The following is a 26,490-nucleotide window of genomic DNA, read 5'->3' on the forward strand; positions in this document are numbered from 1 at the left end:
CTCTAGCTAAAGGCAGGGTGACGTTAGAGCTCCGCTGAATAATTTGGTGTATGCTCCTTATGACGCCAGCACTCCCCAGATAGAAGAAACGAAAGTTGCAAGGTTTACACAGATATCAATAAGCTTCTATGACTGTGATTATAGTAAGGGATGGTTTGACTAAATTCACCCTTACTACTAGTGTATAATTGTGTCATAAGCTGTTTTTATTATTATACAAGGACAAGGAAACCGAAAGGTAATATCATAGGGACCTTGGGCAGTATCATATTATAGAGAACAGTGGTCCCTATTCTGAAAAGAAAATACACAAGAGGGGATAATCATACACTAAATAGTAAGTATGTCTTTTGTCCAGCCGGACAAGAATTTATTTTCATATAGGTTTTCAATAGTAGCGTTTATGGAACAATTAATAACAAGTGGGAACAGCACAGCATATGGTGTATTGGTGTCTACACCAATACACCATATGCAATAAGACTGAGCTATATTATAGTATGCAATGGTGTTAAGAAACTGATCTATGTCTGTCTAACTGAGTACAAGTATACAGACCCATTTTGTTTGCCTTTTGGCAAATCTGTTTTGTTGTTTTGTCTTGTGTTTTGTGGGTCACAGCTGTGCCCACTTGTTATTAATTGTTCCATAAACGCTACTATTGAAAACGTATATGAAAATAAATTCTTGTCCGGCTGGACAAAAGACATACTTACTATTTAGTGTATGATTATCCCCTCTTGTGTATTTTCTTTTCAGAATAGGGACCACTGTTCTCTATAATATAAGCTGTTTTTATGGCAACTAAAAGAACTGAGACGTGGGGGGTGAGTTACTTTTCATAGTATCAGTTATTGGAGGTAAGTGTGAAGGCCAGATTTTGAACCTGCGCCTCCTGATTCCTTCACAGGCAGACATCAGCTGATGGTAACTCATCCCATATTAATAGATTAGGACACGTTGGGAATCCGGGCCTTAAGGTCCTGTTGCCTAGTTCCAGAGTCCACATAGTGTGATGCAGCCTTTCATCTTCATAAAATGTACCACATGGACCCAGGGATGCGAATGGCCTGTCGCTGCCCCAGAGTCTCCCGGGGCATTGGAAGGACCCAACAGGTCTTTGCAGTGAGGTTCTATCACCTGAACACTCTCCTGTAGGCTGGGTTTATTTGTGTTTTATTTATATTGTTTGTTGCTTTATTGTGTTGTTTTGTCGTGGAATATTATTATATAGTGATGGGGTTTATGGTGTTATGTTGCCCATTTATTCAGCTGTTTCTTTAGCTCTTATTGCAGCCTGTGATGATTTCCCTGCTACTTGCACAAGTGACAGGGTTTGGGACAGCTTGTAACTGTGGGCCTATCCTGTCCCTATTCGGTCAGCGACAGGCTGAAGTTTTGAGCTATGAAGGCAGTTTCCTCTGAAGTGTGGTTGAGAATGCGCAAATGGATGGAGAGGAAAAGATGGAGAGGAAGGGGGTACATTTTACTAAGGATGCAAAAATTTTATTTTCTATGAGTTGGGATGGACATACGTCACACATGGCTCTGTCAAGTGTACTCCACTGCCTCAAATTCACCATAGGAACCTGTAGGCGTTGCCTCCTACCTCAGCACAAACTACAGTCAATCATGTGCGTGTGCTGGACGTCCATTTATCACATGGATTGAGACCCAGAGTGGGCTTTGCGGCCAAGAGGAGCACACAGTTTGCACCTAGCTACTGAGTGTGGCTACCACCAGCTCGCCATGGCGTAGAGGGCTGATTGTGGTGGCAGCAGTACAGGTTATAGTGATACCCTTTATATTCGTCTACACAAGGACGGATGTCTTTTGGCCTTTCCCACCTTTTTCAAATGAGTCTGCAACAGTGTGCTTTTTCCATCCCCGGGAACATGATGTTGCGTGTGTGCACAGTTTGGTATGGGTAAAGGATGTGCATTGAGCAAGTATGACGAAGGTGGCTAGCGCCACACAGAGATCCATTTTAAATTAGCTGCATTCAACTATTACCTAAAAAGGAGTGAGGGGCGCATCACCAGGCAGCAGGTGTGATTGTGATGATTCCTCCAGGATATTTCAGGAATTCTTTGCAATAAGTCAGGCAGATCATAGTTAAGGAGACGAGATAGAGGGTCCATTAAAAACTATGGAGTGTCCCCCCTGCCCTTTTCTGGACTGTTGTTTACTGGAGGACTACCTCTCTCCAGATGTTGACAGGTAGTTAAGTGGGACTGACTCCCCTGCCTTTGTGCTGTTTAAAAATATATATATATGTTTATTAGTTTGTTCTCATTTCCAGATTTGCATATAATATTTTGACGCAACATTTAAATTGCTCTACCATGCCTATGGGGAGCTCAGGACACCAGCCAAATACAGCATAACTCTTCATCTTTGATATTCTACATACCAATACATATGCAATATTATAGATATAGAGGTCCCCAAGTCCAATGCAAAGGCAAAACATTTGTGTCCAGGACCGATTCCTTTTTATACACAGAAAGAAAACAGAAGGCATAAACTATAACCAAACAATTCAAACCGCTGTATCAAGATGAACTAGTATCTAACTGTCTATCATGCACGCGTTCCAGGAGGTCGGACAGAAAAGGCCTCCCCCTTACAGCTAAGGAGGCAGCACTGGGGTGTCAATACCAGGCATCAGCTAACACACTGCACTACCCAAAAAGGCTCACACCGTTGACTAATTAGCAGAGAAATCTGGAGTGGTAGCAAGAATTCTACTAGACTGTTGACCTCCCTGGACCCTGAGGCACTGGGAGAGGAACCAGCTCTGGATTCTCAAAGGCATCCAGCACCTCCGTCCCAAGAGGCGTTATGGGTCGTCTCCTCGTTCCCCCTCGCTTCCTCCTCCCGAAGCGAAACTTCTTCTGTCCTAGCCTATTCCTGCAGCCTCCCATCATGGCACCACCGGACCCACTGCCGACTTCGACGTCATGGCAATCTGTCTCTTGGCTACTGTCGGCACCAAATCTATAAATCTGTTCTCCACTTTCTTAGGTTTCAGCCTAGGGAAGGACCTCAGCAAACCCATCTCTAAAGTTCAGGTCATACTGCGATGAAGTGTCCTGTGTAATTTATGCACCACTGTGCCCAAATCTCCTGGGTGTGGCCACAGGACCAAGTCATATGGCAGAATTCAGGGCATAACACAGGCCCCCGCAGCCCACGCGGTGCGGGGGGGCCCCTAGCTCCAAGGGGCCCCCTCGGCACTGCACTCTGGCCGAAGACCTCCTGATTGAGCCCGGAGGGGGCCCCCCTTAGTACCGCGCAGAGAGGCTCCCTCACTTTTTGTTAAGCCAGTGCTGCCTCCTCTAGTATGCATCTAGGGCAACTCCTGGTCTCCCCCCATAATTTTCAGTATGTTTCCTAAGAGCAAGGTCGGTCTGATGGAGGAAGTTGAATTGAATATATTTGAGGCATGTTTTACGGGAGACCTTCTGTAGGTATTCTAACTTTCTCTCCCATACTCCCTAATACTCCTCCCGACTTCATTCACAGGGCAAGCAATGGTTTCTTAACCATCCCATTAAGAGCATTAGAAAACCATTTCAGCAAGTTCTTTCCACCTCCCATGGAAAACAACAATTGAAGTCTGCATGCGTCCATGGTTCATCCATCCCGCTATTCCAAAAACCCCTGAAAGTCCTAACAAGCACCTCATAGTGAAGGACCTGTCCCAGGGGCAAGCCATGCGAGTCAATCAGAGTTGCTAGGGACATCATCATGAAAGCCTCATAAGTCACCTACTGTAACTAGCCCCACCTCTGTCTAGACCGCCATTTGTGCCTCTGCAAAAAAGTCTGGGGTTCTCCATTGGGCAATCCCACCAATGGGAGGGCTAGGGCGTATAGCGTGCAATCCAGTGTTTGTTGGACACACCACCACTAGCATCCGAGTGCTGTTAAGAGCAACAAGCCACCTTCACCTACCCCAGGTATCCTCTGTAGCAGACCTCGCCAGTGTTGCCCCCTGGTTGGGCTTAGACCCCAGGCATACAAAGAAATGATATGCTCAACCCTATCTAACACAATACCCTTTTCCCGGCCTCGCTCCCTGCCCAACTCCACCAATGGTTCGATGGTGAGTGAAAACAGAAGCAGAGATAACAGACACCCCTACCTGGTACCCCGATGAATGGCATACGAGCTGGAAACCCTGCGACCCGTCCTTACCCTGGGAGAAGGGCCAGTGTACAATAGGCACACCCATCTCACCCATGCAGCTCCCAGCTCCATTTTGAGCATAACCAATTCCAAGAACCACCTGCTAACTGTGTTGAAAACCTTTTCCAGGTCGACCAACACTATCCCAGCATGATCCCATCGCTGCAAAGATAGGGCATAGATAAGCATATATAAGCAGTGCAGATTAAGGGAACCATTGCGCTGTAGAATAAATCCACATTGGTCGGCTGTACCAATGTGTGCATCTCCAGGAGCAGTGGCATCGCAAGAATCTTGCTCAAGATCTTGTAGTCTATGTTCAACATGGACAGTGATATATAGAGGCTGTGGCAGGAGCTCCCCGCACTTGTGTTTTTGGGTGCAGGATAACCATTTAATCTCTGGTGGTGGCCGGGAGCTCCCTCTTCTCCAGTGCCTTAGTGTTCATGGCGTCCAGTTGCGGTACCAACAGCCCAGCAAAGGTTAGATTAAAACTCTGCTGGTAGACCATCTACTCACAGCGTCTTCCCCTCTGCCATATCTTGTTTGACTCATTTAATTTCCTGTGGCGTGATGGGTCCTCCTAGCCCCTCTGCAGCCTCTGGAGTGAGTTAACGCAATGGCAAGAGGTTCAGGAATGACCCCATAGCTTCCTCTGGTTCCACAGCCAGCTTCCAGTACAATGTGATATAATAACCTCTGAAGGCATTATTAATTTCTACTTGGTAGTTTACCAGTCCCCCATCAAGCATGTGCAACTGAGAAATCTGGGACCTCCTTCACTCCGGTCACACCAGCCACTCCAGCAGTCTTCCTGCCCTACCATCACTTTTATATGCTTAGATGAGTTACTTCTCATAACTATGGCACTGGAGCTTCTCCAAGAGGACACTGTACTGCTCTCTGGCCTCCGTTAACCTCGCCCCCGCTGCAAGAACAGTGCATGTCTGGTTGTCCAGATGACGGATGGCCCCTACCAATCTTATCAGATCACATTCAAGATCTCTCCAGATCCCCACTATTGTGCCTAAGCTGTATCCCTGGGTCATCACCTTAAAGGCCTCCCACTCAGTAAGGCAACCTGAAGCCGTACCCTGGTTACATTCAAAGTAATCCGTTATGGCTTTCTGGAGGTCCTCTCGGTACATAGCATCTTCGAAAGTGCTGGGGTACAGGGACCTCATAGTGATTGCCATACATCCATCCCACTGTTGTATCCTCATCAATAGTGGGATATGTGCGACCAAGGTACTCAGTGTGCCTGACAAACTGACACAGTCACCCCGAGCAAAGACATTTATCCAAGAGGACATGAAGCGCATACAGGCAGGAATAAAATGAGTATCCCTCGCTAGGCTGCGAGGTGCCCTCCAAACATTCTCATATCCCCAGCTCCCTATCATTCTTGAAGCCCTTTCGCTATCCTATGGGCAGGCGCCCCTGGCACAGGCGATGCAGAGTGATCCAAATCCATGTCTGCCATGCAGTTAAAGTCTCCTCCAATAAGCATGTCCCTGTCAGTGATTAAACTCAATTTCGGGGATAGGCTGGAAAAGATGGCCAACTGGTCCTGGTTAGGGCATATACAGAGGCAATTTTTACCGGTTTACCATTCAGCCTCCCTTTCAGCAAGACATTTTGACCTTCCCTTTCAGTTCTGACTTGTATTGCCTTAAAGAGGATACTGCCCTGACCGACACCAGAGCACCCCTAGCAAATGCAAAATATTCTGTAGTGCACACCTGCCCTCTCCAGTGCCGCTAGAGTCATTGTGCTTCAATTTTGGTAAGATGTGTTTCCTTTAATAGGGCAATGCCAACAGCCCTGCCTTTAAAGAACATTTGTAGATTGTGACGCTTGATTGCTGAACCTATAACCCTGATGCTCAATGTCAACAATTTAAACCCTTCATGGGACACCATCATAGCAAGAATAATTATCCTGTGTCATAGTATTCCCCACCAGACTTCCCCTTCCTCATGCAGTCCTACTCCTTGTGCAAGGATGTACTAGTCCTATAACCCAGCAAACAAACAAGCATACCCCAACTGCCCATCCTAAAGGTAGCCAAGCAACGGCTAGCCGCCCAAACATAGACATGACAAACTATGTGCACAATGTATTACCGATATCCATGAGTAGGTAGACAAGGGTATGAGGTGAAAAAAATCACACAGACAGCTCTCGTAGGCACCTCTTCCCAGCCCTGTCTTGCCCAATTCAGCTACCTGTAACTCTGCGTAATAGCAAATGGAACCCAAGCAGTGTGTGTAAGACTCCAGAAACACACACTTCACAGCTACAAAGTTCAGAAATAGCTACTCCCCAGCCAGCGTCGGGTGTGAGTCAGCAACGTGTCCTGAACACCAAGGCAGGCCAGCAAGCAACCCGCAGGCACCTCTCCAAATGCAGTGGTTTGTCATTGCAGCCTGCCCTCCTCATACTGCTAGTTGACACCCACCTGGAAGGCTACATCATTGCGCATCTCTGTTCACTTCACAGCCCCACTGAGGAACCATCTCACCCATAAAATGACTTAGCATCAAATCATGTTTTATACCGTTTGCAGAGTCAGTCGAAGCATTCTCCATTTGCTGGTGGTAGTGGGATTAGAGGCGACCCCTCGGAGCCACCAATCGGAACAGTACTGTTATCTGAGCCTGTATGGTCTCCATTGGTAATCCTGAGCTGCTGCCAGCAAGACATTTGTCTTGTCCTTATCCGCTTGCACCCTTGTCAGCTTTCTGATGTACTCAAGGAACGTGGGATCCTGGCACCATTGTTTTATGCGGTGTCGTGGTTTGTGCCCTGCTGTCACTGCCCCCCTGCCTACGCCTTCAGCCTCGTACTGTCGTGTAGTTCCTACTAATCTATAGGATGTGTGCATTTGTTGTCCAACATAAGTTAGGGGTATGGTGCCTAGACAGATTCCGGGCACCCCAGCACGATATGTTGGCCTATAGACCAGCTAGATCACAGTGCCACCTTAAGTCCCCTAACCTACCAGGGAGCGAATGGTTTCTGACAACCACTGAACAAGACACCTCTGACCCCTCAGGGATCGTGGAAACAGTACAGAACCTTTTGCGCAGTTACTTGTGCTCGCTTATTCTCAGAGAAGTATACAGAGAATGCACAATGGGACGTTTTCAATATATTTATTGAACCAATGTTATTCTTGTATAGAATATATGTGCTGCAATGATTAATAGACAGAAGTGAATAAAAGTGATAACAGGAGCACCAAAGGTGTGAATAGTAGATATAGTTCTACCATGGTACTAAGACAATGTATATATGCAAGCAAATAAAACAAGGCAGTAATCGAAAGTACTCCTATTATGCGAACCCTACTCTTAGTGTACATAGAGCATATTAAGGTGTATAGCCAAGAATCCCGATCCAACCCCATTTCCTGATGGGAGAGAATGCGGGACCCAGTCTTGGTCCCAACCTGGACACCCCTCCTGAGAAGTCAGACCACTGCATTGTGAATTCTCAGCATTCAAGGACCTTCTGTGTTAGTGGAAGTCCCTCCTCTCCTAGTCTATTAGGATGCTCATGATTTATTATAGAAAGCAGCCTTACGATGTGCCTACAGATTGCCCTGTGGATGAAGGTAGAGGTGAAATTTGTACATAGTCAAGTCATAAAATTTGTATAGCGCACTACATACCCAGAGGGTTTCAAGGCGCTTAGGAAGGGGAGGAGGATTATTTGTCAAATATCCACGTTTTAAGCTGTTTTCTGAACGCTAGGTGGTTCTGGGTGAGGCGAAGGTAAGCGGGGAGTGAGTTCCATGTTTTAGCAGCCAGGTATGAAAAGGATCTGCCTCCCATGGTGGTCTTGTTGATGCGAGGTACAGTGGCGAGGGCTTGGCTGGAAGAACGTAGTTGGCGGGAGGGGGTGTAGAAGGACAGTCGAGAGTTGAGGCAATCTGGTCCGATGTCGTAGAGTGATTTGTGTGCGTGGGTAAGCAGTCGGAAGGTGATCCTCTTATTGACGGGTAGCCAGTGGAGGTCTTTAAGGTGACCAGAGATGTGTTCGTTGCGTGGGATGTCTAGTATGATCCTGGCTGAGGCGTTCTGGATTAGTTGGAGTTTCTTCTGGAGTTTGGCGGTGGTACCTGCGTAGAGGGTGTTTCCGTAGTCCAGTCGGCTCGTGACCAGAGCGTGGGTGACTGTTTTCCTTGTTTCGGAGGGGATCCAGCGATATGTTTTTCTGAGCATGCGGAGAATGTTGAAACAGGAAGAGGATACGGCGCTGACTTGTCTGTTCATTGAGAGTGAAGAATCCAGGATAACGCCTAGGTTCCGTGCGTGGTCTGTCGGGATGGGTGCTTTTCCGAGGGCTTCCGGCCACCAGGAGTCGTCCCAAGCAGAGGGGGATGTGCCTAAGATGAGGACTTCTGTTTTGTCTGAGTTCAGTTTCAGACGGCTTTGTTTCATCCATTCGGCAACTTCTTTCATTCCTTCGTGTAGGTTAGTTTTGGCGGTGTTGGGGTCTTTGGTGAGTGATAGGATCAGTTGGGTGTCATCCGCATAGGAGATGATGTTGAGGTTGTGTTGGCGTGCGATGGTCGCGAGGGGGCTCATGTATACGTTGAAGAGGGTGGGACTGAGTGAGGATCCTTGTGGTACGCCACAGATGACTTCAGTGGCCTCCGACTTGAATGGTGGGAGGCGGACTCTTTGTGTTCTTCCGGAGAGGAAGGAGGTGATCCAATCAAGTGCTTTTCCTTGTATTCCGATGTTTCTGAGGCGCTGAAGAAGGGTGCTGTGGCAGACTGTATCGAATGCAGCAGATAGGTCGAGGAGGATGAGGGCGACTGTGTCTCCATTGTCCAGTAGAGTTCGAATGTCGTCAGTTGCTGTGATGAGGGCGGTCTCAGTGCTGTGTTTTGCTCTGAATCCCGATTGTGAGGGGTCGAGGGATTTGTTGGCTTCGAGGAAAGCGGCGAGCTGGTTGTTGACGGCTTTTTCGATGACTTTGGCCGGGAATGGAAGAAGCGAGATGGGGCGGTAATTTTTGAGTTCGGTGGGGTCCGCTGTTGGTTTTTTCAGAAGGGCGGTGAGTTCAGCGTGTTTCCAGTTTTCTGGGAAGGTAGCGGAGTTGAAGGAGCAGTTGATGACGTCTCGGAGGTGCGGTGCTATGACGGAGTCTGCTTTGTTGAAGATGTGGTGAGGGCATGGGTCTGTGGGGGATCCTGAGTGGATGGAGTTCATCAGGCGGATGGTGTCCTCAGTGGAAATTGGATTCCAGGCGTGAAGGGTGTTCACGGGGGGAAGATGGTCAGCGGATGATAGTGCAAAAAGAGACCTTGTACATGATATTCAGGGCATTGTGATAATGTTGTGCGAAGCTAGATGTGTACATAAATCAGAGAAATGAATCCAACATTATCGCACACCAAATATGACAATATAAAGAAATTAGCTGCTTCGCTACATGGGCCTAACTCGCGGATATAACAGTACTTCTCAAACCACTCCCTGATTTCCAATGGGATCAGGAAGATGTGTGGTGTACTGTCAAGCATTACCCGCAATTTAGCCTAGAATAAGACGAAGTACCAAAACTCTGCATCTTGCAATTCTTGTTTAACTTCCATAAAGGACGTTCTCCTAGCTTGTACAGCTGTGGTAAAGTATAGGTACATGGTCACTACCATATTCTCAACATGAAAGGACCCATCCATGCGGTCTCTGTAATGTAGCAATTTAGCCATCCTGGGACCAAAAACTAAGCGGAGAACCTGTGTACCTGTTTAAGGGAAAAAAAGAGAAATGTTTCAGCTGGCACCCCCTTGGTTTTCATCCATTGCTCTAAATATGTAACTATGCCACTGCCTTCTCCCCCCTCGGACAACCCCACAATCTGGACATTATTGTGCTGATTGCACCCTTCCGCATCTTCAGCTCTGTGTTTCAAGATCCATAGACTCTCAGTAAGATCAGTCACTTCCTGCTACAAGGATCGCTCTGCTGGTTGAAGTTGTCCCACAATCGCATCAATGCCCTTAACCTTGTCGACCAGTGTTTGGTGGTCTGCCCTGAGAAGGCCCAGCTCCATTACCACTGTACCAATCTGCTTCAGGAGTTTATCCTTGGAGTCAGCAATAGCAACTAATATTTTATCCAGTGGGGGCTGGAGAGCAGGAGACGGGAGCTTCAGACTGGTCTCTGGAGGTGATCCCGCCTCCCGGGATACCCCCTGTTTCTCAACAGATAAACAGCCATCTTTTTATAGTTAAGCCCATTGTCTTCGTGCCACTGAGCATTACACAGGACCACAGGTAGCCAATTTACCCAACAGACGCTCTTATCCAAACGGCAGTCCAGGTAGAGTCAGCACCCTTGTGAAGTGACCTTCCAAATGCGCCAGCAGTGATCCACTGTACACCGCCAGCAGTAAACCACAGGCCTCCTCTCCTCTGCTGCTAAGCACCAGTCCGCGCTCCGATTTACAACTCCATCGCTCACCCACTCTCTAGTGCTGTCCACCTGCTGTTATACAGATGGTCCACCCCCACAGAGAAACACCCCGACGGTTGTCCCCCTGTCACAACCAGGCTCTAGCTCCCACCAACTCCCAGGTCGGACACAGCAAAAAGGCTCCAAGGGTGTTTGGCCAAAAACACACCTTGCAGTAAATCGGCCCCTCCACTAAGCCCAAGATCTGTCCTAAGGTGCTGCTGAAAGGGGGCACTCCCAGTTCCATGTCGCCCCATCGCTGAGCCCAGTGCCTACCTCGCTGCCATCCTTGTGGCACTCAATGCACCATTCAGAATGACGCCAATCCATGATCTCTGCCTCCTTTGTGCTATCGTCAAGCTTAGCTGCCGCCACCGTACCCCAGATCTTTAAGATGGGGTCTCCACTTCCCCAAGATTTGCCCCAAGGTGCTGCTGTAGGAGAGGCTCCTCCAGTGGGACGTCACCTGCTTCACCGCTGGGCCCAGCATGCACCTCTCTGCTCCTTCTGTGGTGCCCATTGCAGGAGTTAAAATGGCACTGATTTGGGGCTCCAGCACCCGCTGCGCAAACTCCAAGCTTGGTGGCCGCCGCTGCAGACAGATGTTGAAGGTGAGGCCCATGTGCCTGAAATTCACCCCGCAGGCTACATCTCCACTCCACTGTGTCATGCAGTGCGCTGAGGTCCAGGCACTACTTGTCCTGGCCCTGGCCGTCCGTACAGGACCCCCTTGACGTCGGGTCCCACAATATGCCACCTATAAATGAGTTGGGGGAATCAATAGGTTGGCTTATTAGGCATGCGCCATTTTTTTGACAAATTCCCTGTATCTGCAACCTCTAAATAACCTCCATTGTTGTTTTTCTTTTACTTCAGTGGACAAATGTATACAAGCTTTCTACCCACAATTTATGTCCACTTATGGTCAAATGTCTCCATACGAAAATACTTTGATCACAGATATTAATTAATTTGAGAAGTCTTTACTTTGGAAAGAGCGGTGTTTCATAACAAAAAACATACAATGCTTTAGTACATGCAGAATATTTTTCAGATTAATCCGTCCTTGTTTCAAAACACTTGGCCTAAAGCGGTTAGCGGCTAAGTGCATTCTGATACATGGATAACTTGGCCATAAGCCAAATATTAGAAAGTCAACAAGCACTGGCGTTGCCAATAGGTCTCGCAGTAGGAAAGTTGGAGCTATTATAATTGCAAATAGCAATGCCTTTTATTTTTGTTTTCATTTTAAAAACATAAAGGGCTTTGTCATTTACAAAACCAATAGCTCCAACTTTCCTACTGCGAGACCTATTGTGCACTGCACAGTGTGGGTGAAAGTGGCACTGCGTGGGTGTGAGTGCCTTTGAGTGAGTGGCGTTGCGTGGGTGAGTGGCGTTGCGTGTGTGATTGTTGTTGAGTGGGTGAGTGGCGTTGCGTGGGTGAGTGGCGTTGCGTGGGTGAGTGGCGTTGCGTGGGTGCGTTGCGTGTGTGAGTGGCGTTGCGTGTGTGAGTGGCATTGCATGGGTGAGTGGCATTGCATGGGTGAGTGTGGCGTTGCGTGTGTGAGAGTGGGCTTGCGTGGGTGTGAGTGGCGTTGTGTGTCTGAAAGTGGTGCTGTGTGGGTAAAAGTGGCACTGCGTGGGTGTGAGTGTATTTGCGTGAGTGAGTGGCGTTGCGTGGGTGAGTGAGGTTGCATGGGTGAGTGAGGTTGCGTGGGTGAGTGGCGTTGCGTGGGTGAGTGGCATTGCGTGGGTGAGTGGCGTTGCATGGGTGAGTGGTGTTGCGTGTGTGAGTGGCGTTGCGTGTGTGAGTGGCATTGCATGTGTGAGTGCCGTTGCATGTGTGAGTAGCGTTGCATGTGTGAGTGGCGTTGCATGTGTGAGTGGCGTTGCATGTGTGAGTGGCGTTGCATGTGTGAGTGGCGTTGCATGTGTGAGTGGCGTTGCATGTGTGAGTGGCGTTGCATGTGTGAGTGGCGTTGCATGTGTGAGTGGCGTTGCATGTGTGAGTGGCGTTGCGTGGATGAGTGGCGTTGCGTGGATGAGTGGTGTTGCGTGGGTGCGTGGCGTTGCATGTGTGTGTGGCGTTGCATGTGTGTGTGGCGTTGCATGTGTGAGTGGCGTTGCATGTGTGAGTGGCGTTGCATGTGTGAGTGGCGTTGCGTGTGTGAGTGGCGTTGCGTGTGTGAGTGGCGTTGCGTGGATGAGTGGTGTTGCGTGGATGAGTGGTGTTGCATGTGTGAGTGGCGTTGCATGTGTGAGTGGCGTTGCATGTGTGAGTGGCGTTGCGTGGGTGAGTGGCGTTGCGTGGGTGAGTGGCGTTGCATGTGTGAGTGGCGTTGCGTGGGTGAGTGGCGTTGCGTGTGTGAGTGGCGTTGCGTGGGTGAGTGGCATTGCGTGTGTGAGTGGCGTTGCGTGGATGAGTGGCGTTGCATGTGTGAGTGGCGTTGCATGTGTGAGTGGCGTTGCATGTGTGAGTGGCGTTGCATGTGTGAGTGGCGTTGCATGTGTGAGTGGCGTTGCGTGTGTGAGTAGCGTTGCGTGTGTGAGTGGCATTGCGTGTGTGAGTGGCATTGCGTGTGTGAGAGTGGGCTTGCGTGTGTGTGAGTGGCGTTGCGTGTGTGAGTGGCGTTGCGTGTGTGAGTGGCGTTGCGTGTGTGAGTGGCGTTGCGTGTGTGAGTGGCGTTGCGTGTGTGAGTGGCGTTGCGTGTGCTGCCTTCATTGAAAGGGATAATCTAACTCCTGAAATGTTCTTGATTATATAACCCAAGATCAAACAAAAACTAATTAACTATTGGAAGAAAAGCACGAGACCTTTAAAAAACACTTTCCTCCTTCACTAAAACATGAAGGTATACACCAAATTCAATAAACTGGGTTCTAGAATATTAATTTAATGTAAATATAACTGGTGTGGCTCTGATTTTATACTTTGCTTATACTTTTTTGTTAAACAACTGTGTAAACTAAGTGTTCTGGCATCTAGATGCGACGGACCACACTGTAGAAAACCTCAAATCCAAAACCGTGGCATAATGTAAAGAACAGGAATTATTACCACGATAGCCCATTTTATTGGCTTTATAGCTAAAACAAGCAACTGTAAGATCAGTCAAAGCTAAAAACACATTGGGATTTTGACGAGAACAAAACATTAAGTGCCCACATTTTGAAAATCACTGGGATTGTTCTCGCTATACTAATGTTTAAGAGGAAAAAAGGTCAATGAAACTCAACTGCGTGTACCAGAGATGAGGAAGAAGAACTGTTAAACTAAAGTCATGTAAATAATTACAAGGAAGGACGGGTGAGAGACGCACGGAGAGCAGCAGCCTTTGATGTGCTGGCCGGCCGACAAGTGAATAATTAGGGGAGGAGAAATGCTGGCATGAGGCCGAGCGCACGCTGGGGTTTTAGGAAAAAAACAGAGGAGGTGGTCTTAGGATACGTGAAAGGAGAGACTGAGGTGGAGTGGACTGGAGGGGAAGGAGACCTGGCCCGGAAGTTGCTTAAAGAAGAGACACGTGAACACTATAAAAGGCCTAGTTATTTATTATAGATTTTACATTTTAAAATATTAAAATCAAACATAAGAGAGGTTTTTGAACAGCGCACACCCCGAACTCACACATTCAAAGGTTCTGTCATATGTGATGTACACAAAGGCGGCTTGGTGAAAAAGATTTTGCCCAGGATCACACACATTAGTGAAGCAGGGATGCCGGGATTAATCTTAGACGTTTCAAATTCACGCTGCATTTCAGCCATCTTTCATTTATAACGTGGTTTCACTTCAATAAAAGACCATAAACAATGAAGAAAACGTTGTTATAATAATAATCTACAACTTAAATTAAACACATTACTGAAGCTTCCTAACAGTTTGTGCCGATCAAAGATGATTTTCTTTGGAAGAGTGAGGTGTATGGAAGCCGATGGGCAATGAAAGTCGGTGTGCTTACTGCCCTGGTGCGGGTGCAGCATGCAGTATTGTTGTAGGGCTCCACATCATATATAACACCACACACCCTGAAAATGGCGAGGAGGGGGGGCAAGGGAGGTGGTGAACTCCGACAACAGGAGGGGGCGGGAGCAAAGTTAACTTGGACAATGGTGGCGCACAGAGAAGACCTTGAAACGCAAGCAGGAGGACGGGACGGGCTGAACAAGAAGTAAAAGCAAACTTCCAGATTAATACTTTCTTCCCCCAACACGTGTCCCTATCAAAACGAATGTAACCCACTTACTCGGGATACATCCTCATCCATGGACGTCCACAGAAACTGAACAGATCGCACAAGAATGAGATTCCAAAGGCAGGGGAGAGGGGCTGCCCCAGGACCAGGGGAGCCTAAGATAGCAGGGGGAAGGAGAGCGAGCTGTGAGGAGAGGGTAGAACGAAACCAGGGGAGTCTGAGATAGCAGGGGGAAGGAGAGCGACCTGCAAGGGCTTGTTTAATAGAACATAGGTAAGCATTGGAGGTGAACACTTGCTTACATGCTCACTCAGATGCGTGCACTTGTTTAATTTTGTAGTTACAGCTAATGTTCGTAAGAGACTTTGATTGCATAGGGAATGTTTCCTCATGTAAAAAGACTAGGTGGTTTTGACATGATGAAGTTAAAGCGCGGAGTGAAAAATAAACAAATGAAAGACATCTAAAGTCAGCTTTTGGTTTGACAATAATAGGTCCGAGTTTCACTCGACCTAAAAATTAAACAGACAAGCGGAAACGAAAGCCGTGCAAAACTAGATGGGCCGGCCAGCAGTGAAAAAAGTAATGTTTCGGGAGAGCCTGGTGCGGGAATGCGAGCGAGGGGAGGCAGGCAGATTACGAGGGAAGCCGGATGGGGGCGGGAAAGCCTGGTGGGAGGCGTGAACGCCGGATGGGGGCGGGAAAGCCTGGTGGGAGGCGTGAATGCGCGAGGGGAGGCAGGCGGGAGGCAGGCGGATTGGGAGAGAAGCCTGATGGGGGTGGGAGAGCCTGGTGGGTGGGCGTGAATGAGGGGAGGACTGGGCTGGGCTTGCATGCGATGCGCGTGCATGTACACGGGCACAGCATGAAAACCGCGGGGCTGAAAGCCCTTTGGTTTGAAGATGTTTTCGCCACATGAATTCTCGCTACGCTCGATGCGCTTGCGCGCATCGATAGGTCGCGAGACCTAATCATGTCTATGGGCTCGAGAGGTTTCAAGCTTAAGACCAGTAGCATAAGCGTAACATCTGATGTAAGGATATTCGGGGGACACTACACTATGCTAGGAAGGATAGGGGTGGCAGAGTGCAGCCTATTACAGCTAGGGGGGGAACAGATTTATCTGATGAATGCAGTAGTCTCCCACAGTCTACTGCTGCCTTTGCAGCTCATCAGAGGTGGTCTTGAGGCATCTGATGGATGCACCTACATGTTGTGTTATGGTATGCTATATTAAAACCTTCTGGCCATGATTGAGATCCTTGCCTCATGCTCAATTAATAAAACAATATTTATAGGACCCCATCAATTTTTAGGATCCCATATTGACACTGCCAAATATTAAGGCTGCCTAGTCACGTGCCTCTTTCTTCCACTGTTCTAGGCTTCCTTGGTTTTATCTCACTCTTGCACGCTATTTTATTCTCTTTGTCACTATTGTCCTATCTTTCTTCCTTTTCTGCCTCTCTCTTTCTCTCTCTCTATTTTAATTAAAATCTAATGCTGAAAATGTGCCCTGGTCCCCGAAAATGCTTAACAGTGCCCACCACCAGTAACCACCGACCCAAATCAAGCACTGCACCCGAATATCGCAATGTTTTCAAAGTTCGTCCAGTCTTAGGACAAACAGCTCTTCTCTTGGGCCCAGCAGTGTTTGCCAGCACTCGGCAGACGCCATCTTAGATCTGGCTGCTTTAAAGCGAGAACACCCGAGCCCCACTCTGTCTGCACAAACAGGACTGCAGCTAAACTTGGACAGGGCCGTGGGCAGCGCCTGTTCCCTGCTCTTCCCCCCAAGGCACGGCTTTGGCCGAGCGTGATGTGATTTAGGCCATTAGGCTGGCGTTACTGATTGGAACTGCTCTGTAATTGCGGGGTTAGTCATTTGCGCATTGTCCCCCCGGCCCCCGGGCAAGCTGTCATATGCCTTTTAAACCTGGATAATTGCACCTTGTCATTTCATGTGCGTGACCCGAACATTGCTGGCGTCGCCTGGACGGTAGATTCTGAAAGATCTAATGGGAGTGCTGAGAAATTAATGTTTGAGGTTAGTTAGCTGCCAACAATTGCTGTTGGGGAGTCTGTAGTACTGTGCTGTGTTAGGAAGAATTTTCAAACAATATGACGTGTTTAGAGTTCCAGGCAAAATTGTATTAAAGGTATGAGCGCTCTCCATACACTAAAACAAGGCATTTTTGGGGCTTTTTGCTGCAATTTAATTTTACCCCTATATGACATCCTAGGGCTGCTGTCTCACCTCCAGATGTATCTCGCATATAGGAATAACTAACCTATCACCGTATGGCCTATTAATGCTAGCAGATATTAAAAGTTAAATTATTTCCTCATCAGATGGTGATGTTTTGAAAGTAGTGCAGATCAAATCGTCATACTGAAGCACTGAGGGAACAAGCTGGCCCATATCCAGGGTTACTAACTGTGGTGTCCTCCCAGCCCCGGAGGAAATGCTAAAAATAATGGGGCCAAAATGAACATTGTACAAAACTTCTTTTAAAGCAGTTCCCTACAGGCACTCCTGAAATATTCCAGCCCTTTGAATGTGTGTTAAAAAAGCAGTCACTCATCTCATATGTGTTTCCGGGGTTCACAATGTTACAAAACTTTACAAAAATGACCCTAAAATGTGCATTTAGTTCGCTTGAAACAATGATTACAAAGCCACAGATATTACAGGCAGTTCCTTTCCATGTGCATATTCAGTCTCTGATCTCATAATGTCAGGTTCAGACTGAAGACCTGTCCCACAGAGCATACCATGGTTATATCAGACACCCCACACTTTCAGACAGCATATATCTTGATGTGTTTCCCCAACATTTTTGGGGTTACACCCAGTAGATTGCTTAAGCTTTAAAAGGATCTTATGACGTTTTCAGAGAAAAGGAAAACTGGCAGGTGTCTCTCCGTCTCTCCGTACAGAATTGTGCTCCCATGGTTAGGAGTGTTAAGAAGCAGATAGACTCTGCCAGAGAATCTCTTATTTTGCAGCTAATATGGCGGAGCAGAGTGTTGGTATTTTATATATAATACAATGAAGAAATGTATGATGGAAAGTCTTAATTTTATTAAAGACACAGAGGCGAGTATTATGTTGTTCTAATCTTGCCTATATTTATATAGCAGCAGTCATGAACAGTGCAACTATAACCCCAAAAGGTTTAACAACAGACTAGCCAATGGGATTGAAAAGCGTAATCATAATAACCACCAATAGCATACCAGTATCCGGTAAATCATCACATATTTTACAGACTAAATCGTGACACAAACACTAGATTACAGGAACTTGCTAAAAGCAGGATTGCACTGTATCCATATGTTCCTTCTTCACCCTCCTTGACAATAAAAACATAGTTGACGTGTGTTTTTGTATGATATTTGTTAGTCCAGAATCCACCAAGAGGAAGTCAGACTAGTAAGGATTTCTGTGGGGACCTCATCCCTTATTATTTTACTCCTGAAAGACTAAATCAATTCAAAAATACATTTATCTTCTGGAACTCTTCCAAACTTTAAGTCGACACGTTTCGGTCATAGTGGTTTGTGGCCTCCTCAGGACAAAGATTGGCCTCCTGCTGTGTCATCCCCTGTGGTGGCATGTATACAGGAATCCTTCCAAGATGCACAACCTCACACACAATGGTGCAAAGATGAATGTGTGCTGCCTAGAATAGCATTTGTCCTGTAGGCATACTCTTCTAATATAAATTCCTATTTCTAGAAAAACTCTACGCCTTGGATTATAGTATGCACTGCAGCATACATGCAGTGTATTGGTGGCAAATTAACCAATTTCCTTTCTTTGCATTAGCTTCAAATCAGCATTTCTATTTAAATCCTGGTGTGGCTATCTTAGTAAATTGACCATTGCATTAAAAAACTTTGAGGGTCTCCCAAGTAATGCCTACCTCCTGACTTAAATCAATGTAAGATTATTTGTGGAATATGGACTCCTACTGGTGATCTGCATCTCTAAGATACTCGGGCAAATACTATGTAGCATACTTGGCTTAGTACAATTCCGTCCCATTTATCTGGTGGTAGTTTCCTGCTCACTCTTCCCTGGTGCCTTAATGTGCTATATATATCATGATTTGGGGAAAGTCTGTATCCACTATTTTTATATAAATATATAATATATTTTAAGAAGCTTAGGTAATTGATTACTACAAGTAAAATGTGGTTTGACAGCTGGTGGGTCACATGATAAGGGTCATCCTATACCATACCATTGGTTAGGGGTGACCTGGGCATGGGAAGATGGTTATTAAGAGCTGGTGTTGGTCTTTCTGAGTTTGCCATTAGGTTTCCAGATTACACAAAAAATCTATTAGCACGGGAGCCTCAGGCAACACCTCGAGAAACCATAGATCATGACCCATCATCCAATATTGTTTTGATTTTCACTGCAACTCTCAGCTACAAGTGAGCCTCAGTGTTTGTCACAACTACTCCCCAGGACTACTCATCTGCCGTTGGTTTTACAAAGTACTCGAGTTTCATAACATCCAATGCACAAGCTTTGAGGTGCACTAGACTCACTTTTAATTTTGTTCGGATTTAGAATTTACATATTTTCCAACTCTATTTTATTATTTTTATTTCATTAATCATACAATAATGATATACACAAATCAAAATACAACCTTACGTTCTGTAAAAATATTAATGAATACTTGCATTTAGATTTTATGGATTAATTTAACCAAAACGCATAAAAAAACTTAATAATCCTACATCACTGTTTTAAACGTTCCAGATCATTCCAGAGAAATAGTTGCACCTTCGAGACCCCAGCTTGTTTACAGCAGTTGTGATTCCTTCCAGTCTACTGTGCTAAGCTTTGATGATGACCTATAGTTTCTCATTACTAATATTTTAATTGTCTGCATTACAAGTTTATCTTTTGAATTTCTCTAGGTCATTAGAAAAAGACTAAGCAAAATGTTTAAAACCAGTTTGACTATCAACGTTATTTCCTGCCACAATTTCAGTATTTTTTCACAACAGAACAACTCATGAGAATATGTTCCCAAATCTTTATTACATCTCCCACAATGCCAAGATTCGGAAATCCTGGCTTACACAATGTTGTCGCATTCCAAGACGGCTTATCACATATCTCTTGCTCACAATCCTATGAACCATTTTGATATTTATTGCTGGGATGTATAACAGTAGAACAAATCTGCACAATTCCTTGGCTGGGGCGGTCTCCCCCCTCCCAACCACTACAAACTTTCAATCTTTTCATATGGTACTTCTCCTTCTGTAAACCCGGTCTTTGAATTATAAAACTATTTCTTGAAACTTTTTTAGCATTCACACTCATGAGCGATTAAATGTACTCCAAATAAATTCTTCATATGATCTCTTTTTTGTTATTCAGTCATTTCAACTCATCGTATATAAAGAACATATACATTAGGTCACATCTTTTCCCTTAGGCCTCAATGCATTACGGACCGTGTTGGATCTTTCATCAGGAGAATTATTTCTGAAAAGAAATTCAAAGAATATATTTAACTACCCATAATATGTACAAAGAGACTGGTGGAAAGCGTGCATTAGAGAAAATTACACAATGATTTCCAAAACAAATATCTTCCTGTTATAATTTCCTGAATGAGAAAATCTTGCTCAGAGAAAAACACAAGGTTAATGAAGTGACTTAATATCTCATGTGGTTCACCTAAGTCAAACGGGATTGATATCTATAAATAAAGTCTTTAGAGTATTAAGATAATCAGGTTATCATGAGCATATTAAACTGTATAGTAAGTGTCACATAAACTGATTTTGGCATTAAAATGTCTGCTGTTAAGGTGATGCCGCTACATCTGAAATGCCAGCATAAAAAAATGTCAGTGAAAACCATAAGTGACAGATCGGTAAAACTACAATCAAAGTTTGGAAAACGTATCTCAGATGCAAAACCCTATGGGTGACCATGCCCAGCTCCGCAAAATTAGTGTGTGAACTTTACTCAAACTCTCAGCGCAACGCGAATATGGATTTCAGCCATGGTCGACAAGCCTTATTGAAACTGTTTGCCCACGTTCCCATTATTTCCCCAACATGACTGTTTGCCTTAGTCTAACATTTGAAACAACCTAATCAAAGCGCCGATGTGAAGCTTGCCCTCAAGTTCGACAGCCTTTTCATACAAGTGGATGAGTCGGATGGGAAACAGCCTTTACAACGCGGCCATTACCACCAGGGGCGGCTCTAGGCTCATGGTGGCCCTCTGCAGGGAGCGTAGGTAGGGGGCCCCGGAAGATGGGGTCCGGGCCGGTGGAGCGCGGAGGCCAGTGAAGAGGGGGGGTCAGGGTGTTTGGAAGTGGAACAGAGCCGGAGGCCACCAAATCCTTGCCAGGGGCCACCACGAAAATATGTATCCACCCTCAGAAGATTATTATATTAAGGATATATATTGGTGTGGTTGCCCCTGGGGTTTGGTGGCCCTGTGCAGGTGCACAGCTTACACATGCCTAAGGCCGCCCCTGTTACCACGTATCCTTAACAGCGCATAAGTCTTTACTATGCTTGTCTTTACCATGCAAAATTTTACCACACATATACTTTTGCCACGCATGCCTTTACAACGCAAATGTAAGTATTTCGTGAATAAGTGTAAAGCATATATATACATATATATATATCTCTGCTCCTGTCGAACACCAGGACGTCGCACTCGCAGGCGGGTGCTCCAAAGAGTGAGGGTGCACCCACTCGTAAAATTCGCCGCTCCAATTCCGTACCAATTGACAATGTCCTAACGGATAAAGAGCACTCGCGGGAAACAGTTTGGGTTTATTTATTCAAGAACCAAACAGACTGCTTAACAGATGCGTTTCGGTAGTAAACCTTCATCCATGTTTACCGAAGCGCCAAACTTGGACACATTTAAACACAAGATTAATGAAAAGCGAAAAGGGCTTTTCGCTTTTCATTAATCTTGTGTTTAAATGTGTCCAAGTTTGGCGCTTCGGTAAACATGGATGAAGGTTTACTACCGAAACGCGTCTGTTAAGCAGTGTCTGTTTAGTTCTTGAATAAATAAACCCAAACTGTTTCCCGCGAGTGCTCTTTATCCGTTAGGACATTGTCCCTTGGTACGGAATTGGAGCGGAGGACATATATATATATATATTAGTAATTAATTTTGGTTCCGCAAGCGCTGAAACGCCGCCTTGACCCAACCTCTTTGCGATGGGGGCTCGTGCTGGGTGGCGAGCCCTTCAATCCAGTTGTGATTCCACACAATTCCTTCTTCCAGTTTGCATGAAAAACACGAGCCCAAATTAGCATCCAAGAATTTATTTTTACAAAGTTGGCAACAGAGTTAACTCGACGCGTTTCGGGAAGGTTTCCCTTGCTCACGAGTCAAGTTGTGTGAATTTCATTGGGTTAATAACTAATCATGTGACAAAATGACATAAACAAAAGACTACCGCGATTTAAGTAAACAAAGCGGTAGTGGGGAATGTTTTTAACCTTATACAATGCAAATCACCTTTATTACACATGACTAAGAATCACAAATTTAAGTGGCAATGTGATTATGTAAACGCTATAAAAACGCTCAAGCATTTAAAGGCACAACTTATTTTTCGAGCAATCAGCTGATGTTTACCATGCGAGTAACAACCTCATCAGTAACTCGCTCAGTGCAGTTCAAAAATGACAAAATGAAGGAGCCAAGAACTTAATAAAATTAATATTCATGGCGTTCACTAAATGAAAAGGCAAAAAAACGTAATTACATTAATATTCATGGTTCACGAATAAAGCCCCTGTGGGCAAGCTTGTTTCCCATTTTCACTTAGTCCTTCAAAATAACAGTGTATTTCAGCTCATGTGAGCATAATTTCCTTACTCAAAGTAAATCATCATGGGGTAAGAATAAAGCCCGTGTGGGCAACCTTAATTTTCATTGCGCCATACATTTCAAATTCTCAGCGAATTCCATGCAAATACAATTTAGCCCATGTGGGCATAAGTCATTGCTTTGACCATTAGCGTGTGGTGAGCTGCATTAAATTTTCACTCTCAAGGATTCCACATTCCCTGAAAAATAATAAACATAAACACAAACTAAATTATACTTTAAAGCACACAAACATGATATTTATACAGAGTTTAAAAAGAGTTTCATATACGGGCACATATATCTTTATCAACATGTGAGATTATCTCGGGACAACCCCTGGGCACTCAGGTAGAACAAACCCAATCAGATTAAATTCATATTAAGTGTAAACATAATCAACCTAAGTGTACTTCCATTTCTTCATCGTTGTTGTGTCCAAAAGGCGTCATGGTCTTATATCTGATTATAAATTTCGACTCCAGTCTGCGTAAGCACTGTTGTCTATTTCCACCTCTTTCATTGTGTTTTATTGTGTCTAAGACACAAAAACTCAACAAATCTGAATTCTGGTTGTGATGACTCTGAAAATGTCTTGCTATGGGATAGGTCTTATCCATGTTTTTAATCGCACGCAAATGTTCTAAAATACGTAGCTTAGCCTTTTTAATTGTGCTGCCTATATAAGCTTTCTTACACGGACAGAACAATGCATAAACAGCATAATCAGTATTGCATGATGTATGTTCCTGAATTACAAACGGTTCTGCTGCTGAAGACAAAATTGCAACTTTTACATTGCGGCTATTCTTGCAGGCTTTGCAATTTCTGCAAGTAAAAAATCCCTGTACACTTGGTAATGCGATTTTATTTGGTTCAATAGCCTTGCATAATTGGTCTTTTAATGATCTAGCTCTCCTGAATGTTACCTGCGGAGACATTTCAACACAGGTCGCTATATCGGGATCAGAATGTAACATGGGCCAGAATTTATTCAGGCTTTTCCTCAGTAAGAAAGCTTAGCTGCTGTACGTTGTGATGAACCTTGTTTTGGCTTCTAGCTCTATTTTCTCGGGTTGCTTTGCAAGTAATGATTCTCTGCTTCTTCCCGCCACAACCTTTTGGGCATTTACAATCGTTTTGTGCGGGTACCCTCTTGCTGCAAATCTGTTACACATTATCTTCTCTTCTGCAGAATATGCGCTGCTAGTACTACAGTTGCGCTTAGCTCGTAATAGTTCCCCTACTGGGATGCTCTGAATAAGGGAATTCGGATGGCAACTGCGTGCATGCAACAGACTGTTGCCTGATGTTGCTTTCCTAAACAGTTCACTCTCTAACTTGTTTTCATTAACCAGCAGTTTCAAATCTAAAAATTCCAACGAATCCTTAGACCAAAGGCTCGTAAATTTCAAATTGAACGTGTTTTCATTCAGTATGTGCTCAAAATCAATAGCTTGTTCTTCAGTACCCTCCCAAATCACAAAAATATAATCTATGTACCGCATCCACCTGATTGCATGCTTTTTGTACATAGATGATCGGTACGTGATTTCTTCCTCCCAGTACCCCATGAAGAGACCCGCAAAGCAAGGAGCAAAACAAGTCCCCATGGAAGTACTGAGAGTTTGCTTAAAGACTTTATTGTTAAACAGAAAATATGTTTGGGTAAGGCATGTGTGCATCATTTGTATGAGCATTTGTGTGTGATGCAGGTATGATACTGATCTCCTAGCCATGAAATGTCTACAAGCATCTAAGCCTTGCTGGTGGGGGATGCTCGTGTAAAGGCATACTACGTCTAATGACAGGAGTGAGTAGCTCTCTTTCCACTCAATTAATTTAATTTGCCCTAGAAAATCACCAGAATCTTTTACATAAGATGGCACATTTTGTACTGCATTTTGCAAAAAATGGTCTACGTATTTAGACGTGTTCTCTAGACAACTTCCATTAGAGGAAATTATCGGTCTACCCGGAGGATTTGTACTACTCTTATGTATCTTGGGTAGAAGATACATCGCAGGTAATTTGGGAAACTTACATTCTAAAAATCTGAAATCTTCCTCTTCAATTACTTCAGCCAGTTTCCATTGTGAAAGTTGAATATTATATGCTTTCACAGAATTCTCGTATTCCATTCTATTGCTTCTGCAGTAAGTGGTGGTATCTGACAACTGTCTCAGTCCTTCTGCTATATAATCTGACCTTGATTGTACCACTACGTTCCCCCCTTTGTCAGATTTTTTGATGACTATTTGAGGGTCATTCTTAAGGCTTTCTAGTGCTTTCTTTTCTGTGTGCGTAATGTTTTTCCAACCTTTATGTTTTTTATCATTGGCTATATGTTGCAACTCTAAACACATGCTCTTTTCAAACACGTCCACAACATCATTTTTGATCGGTGGCAAAAACACTGATTTTGGCTTGAACCCACGTTTTACACTTAAGCCCAGTGGTATTCCTTCGGCTTTGAGACTTTCAAAAGGATCACTATTTGACTCAACTTCATCAGATAAAACATTTAAACAATGTGCGAGTTCCACCTCTGCTATACTCAGGTGGCTCGGTTTCATATTTACTGTTACTGGTTTATCCGACACTTTCGTAGCATACCATTTTTTTAGTCTTAATTTTCTGGTAAATAAAAACAGATCAATCTTACTTTGCGTATAATTAAAAGAATTGGAGGGGCAAAAAGTCAAACCCATAGAAAGTAAATCTACCTCTTGTGTGGTCAGTTCTCTCGATGACAGGTTAATTACAGTTTTTCTATCCATTATTTCGGCTTCAGCTGGCCCCACAGGGCTTCCTAGTCCTCCTAGCGTTGAGGTATTTTTGTTTTTGCCTCCTCTGTTTCCTCTTCCGCGTCGTTGATAGTTTTGTCTGTTGTTTCCCTGTTTGTCTTTCATTACCATGTTGAACTCTGTTAAAACATTGGTTTTTACACCTGAAAAATGGGTATCTACGGAAATATCGCTACCACTTGTTGCACTAACATTGAATTGTCCATCCTCCTCGGTTTGATTTTGTGCAGTGCTCAAATTGTCAGGTGGTAATGTACTTCCAGTTGTTTGCTGCATAGCAGCTCTCAGATGGTCATATTTCTTTGCAAATATTAATATCTGTCCTCTCTGATAGTCAATTAGATCTCTTTGAAATTTTCTTTGTTTTCTTTTCTTTATGTCATCCTCTATCTTACTTAGATTGACCTCCATTTTGTCCATCTCGTTCTTGAATTCTTCTTCACTACAAATCTTTTTTAATTCCTCAGTGCATTCATCGATTTCAGCGCAAAACTTTTCTACATCTTTTGCAGGGTACTTGACCAGCATACGTAGCATGTTTAGTGAGCACTGATGGTTGTTTTCTGCCCATTCAGTTATTAGTTCTGGGTCTGGATTTTGGAAGGTTGGCGTGACAAATATTCTCAATCCTCTCGGAATCCTGGACACATCTATGTACTTTTGTAATGTGGTGTTTTCCCACCATTTGTTTTGCTCGCCTTTAAGCGCTCTCCAAAGCCTGTCCCAAAGTACTCTCTTTGTTGATTTTGCACTCGTAACTTCCCCTGTTGCGGTTACGGTGCTTTTTACTGTGTGGCACTGCTCGAACATCTCATCCGCCACCTGTGCTCGTTTATCTCTTCTAGCTGTTGCCATAATGATTGCCAGGTTTCATGCGTTTTCGCACAAACCGCGTTTCAAGGTGCCATGTACGCGGCTTTTTAACTCA

General features: G+C 45.0%; 1 protein-coding gene across 3 annotated transcripts in view; it reads left to right on the forward strand.

The window, feature by feature from the left end:
* Nucleotides 1-26,490, forward strand: part of ARHGEF2 (Rho/Rac guanine nucleotide exchange factor 2) — an 886,148-nt gene that overhangs the window by 325,839 nt on the left and 533,819 nt on the right. The window lies entirely within an intron of this gene.

The sequence above is a fragment of the Lissotriton vulgaris genome, chromosome 12, assembly GCF_964263255.1.
Source record: "Lissotriton vulgaris chromosome 12, aLisVul1.2, whole genome shotgun sequence".
NCBI classification, from domain to species: Eukaryota; Metazoa; Chordata; class Amphibia; order Caudata; family Salamandridae; genus Lissotriton; species Lissotriton vulgaris.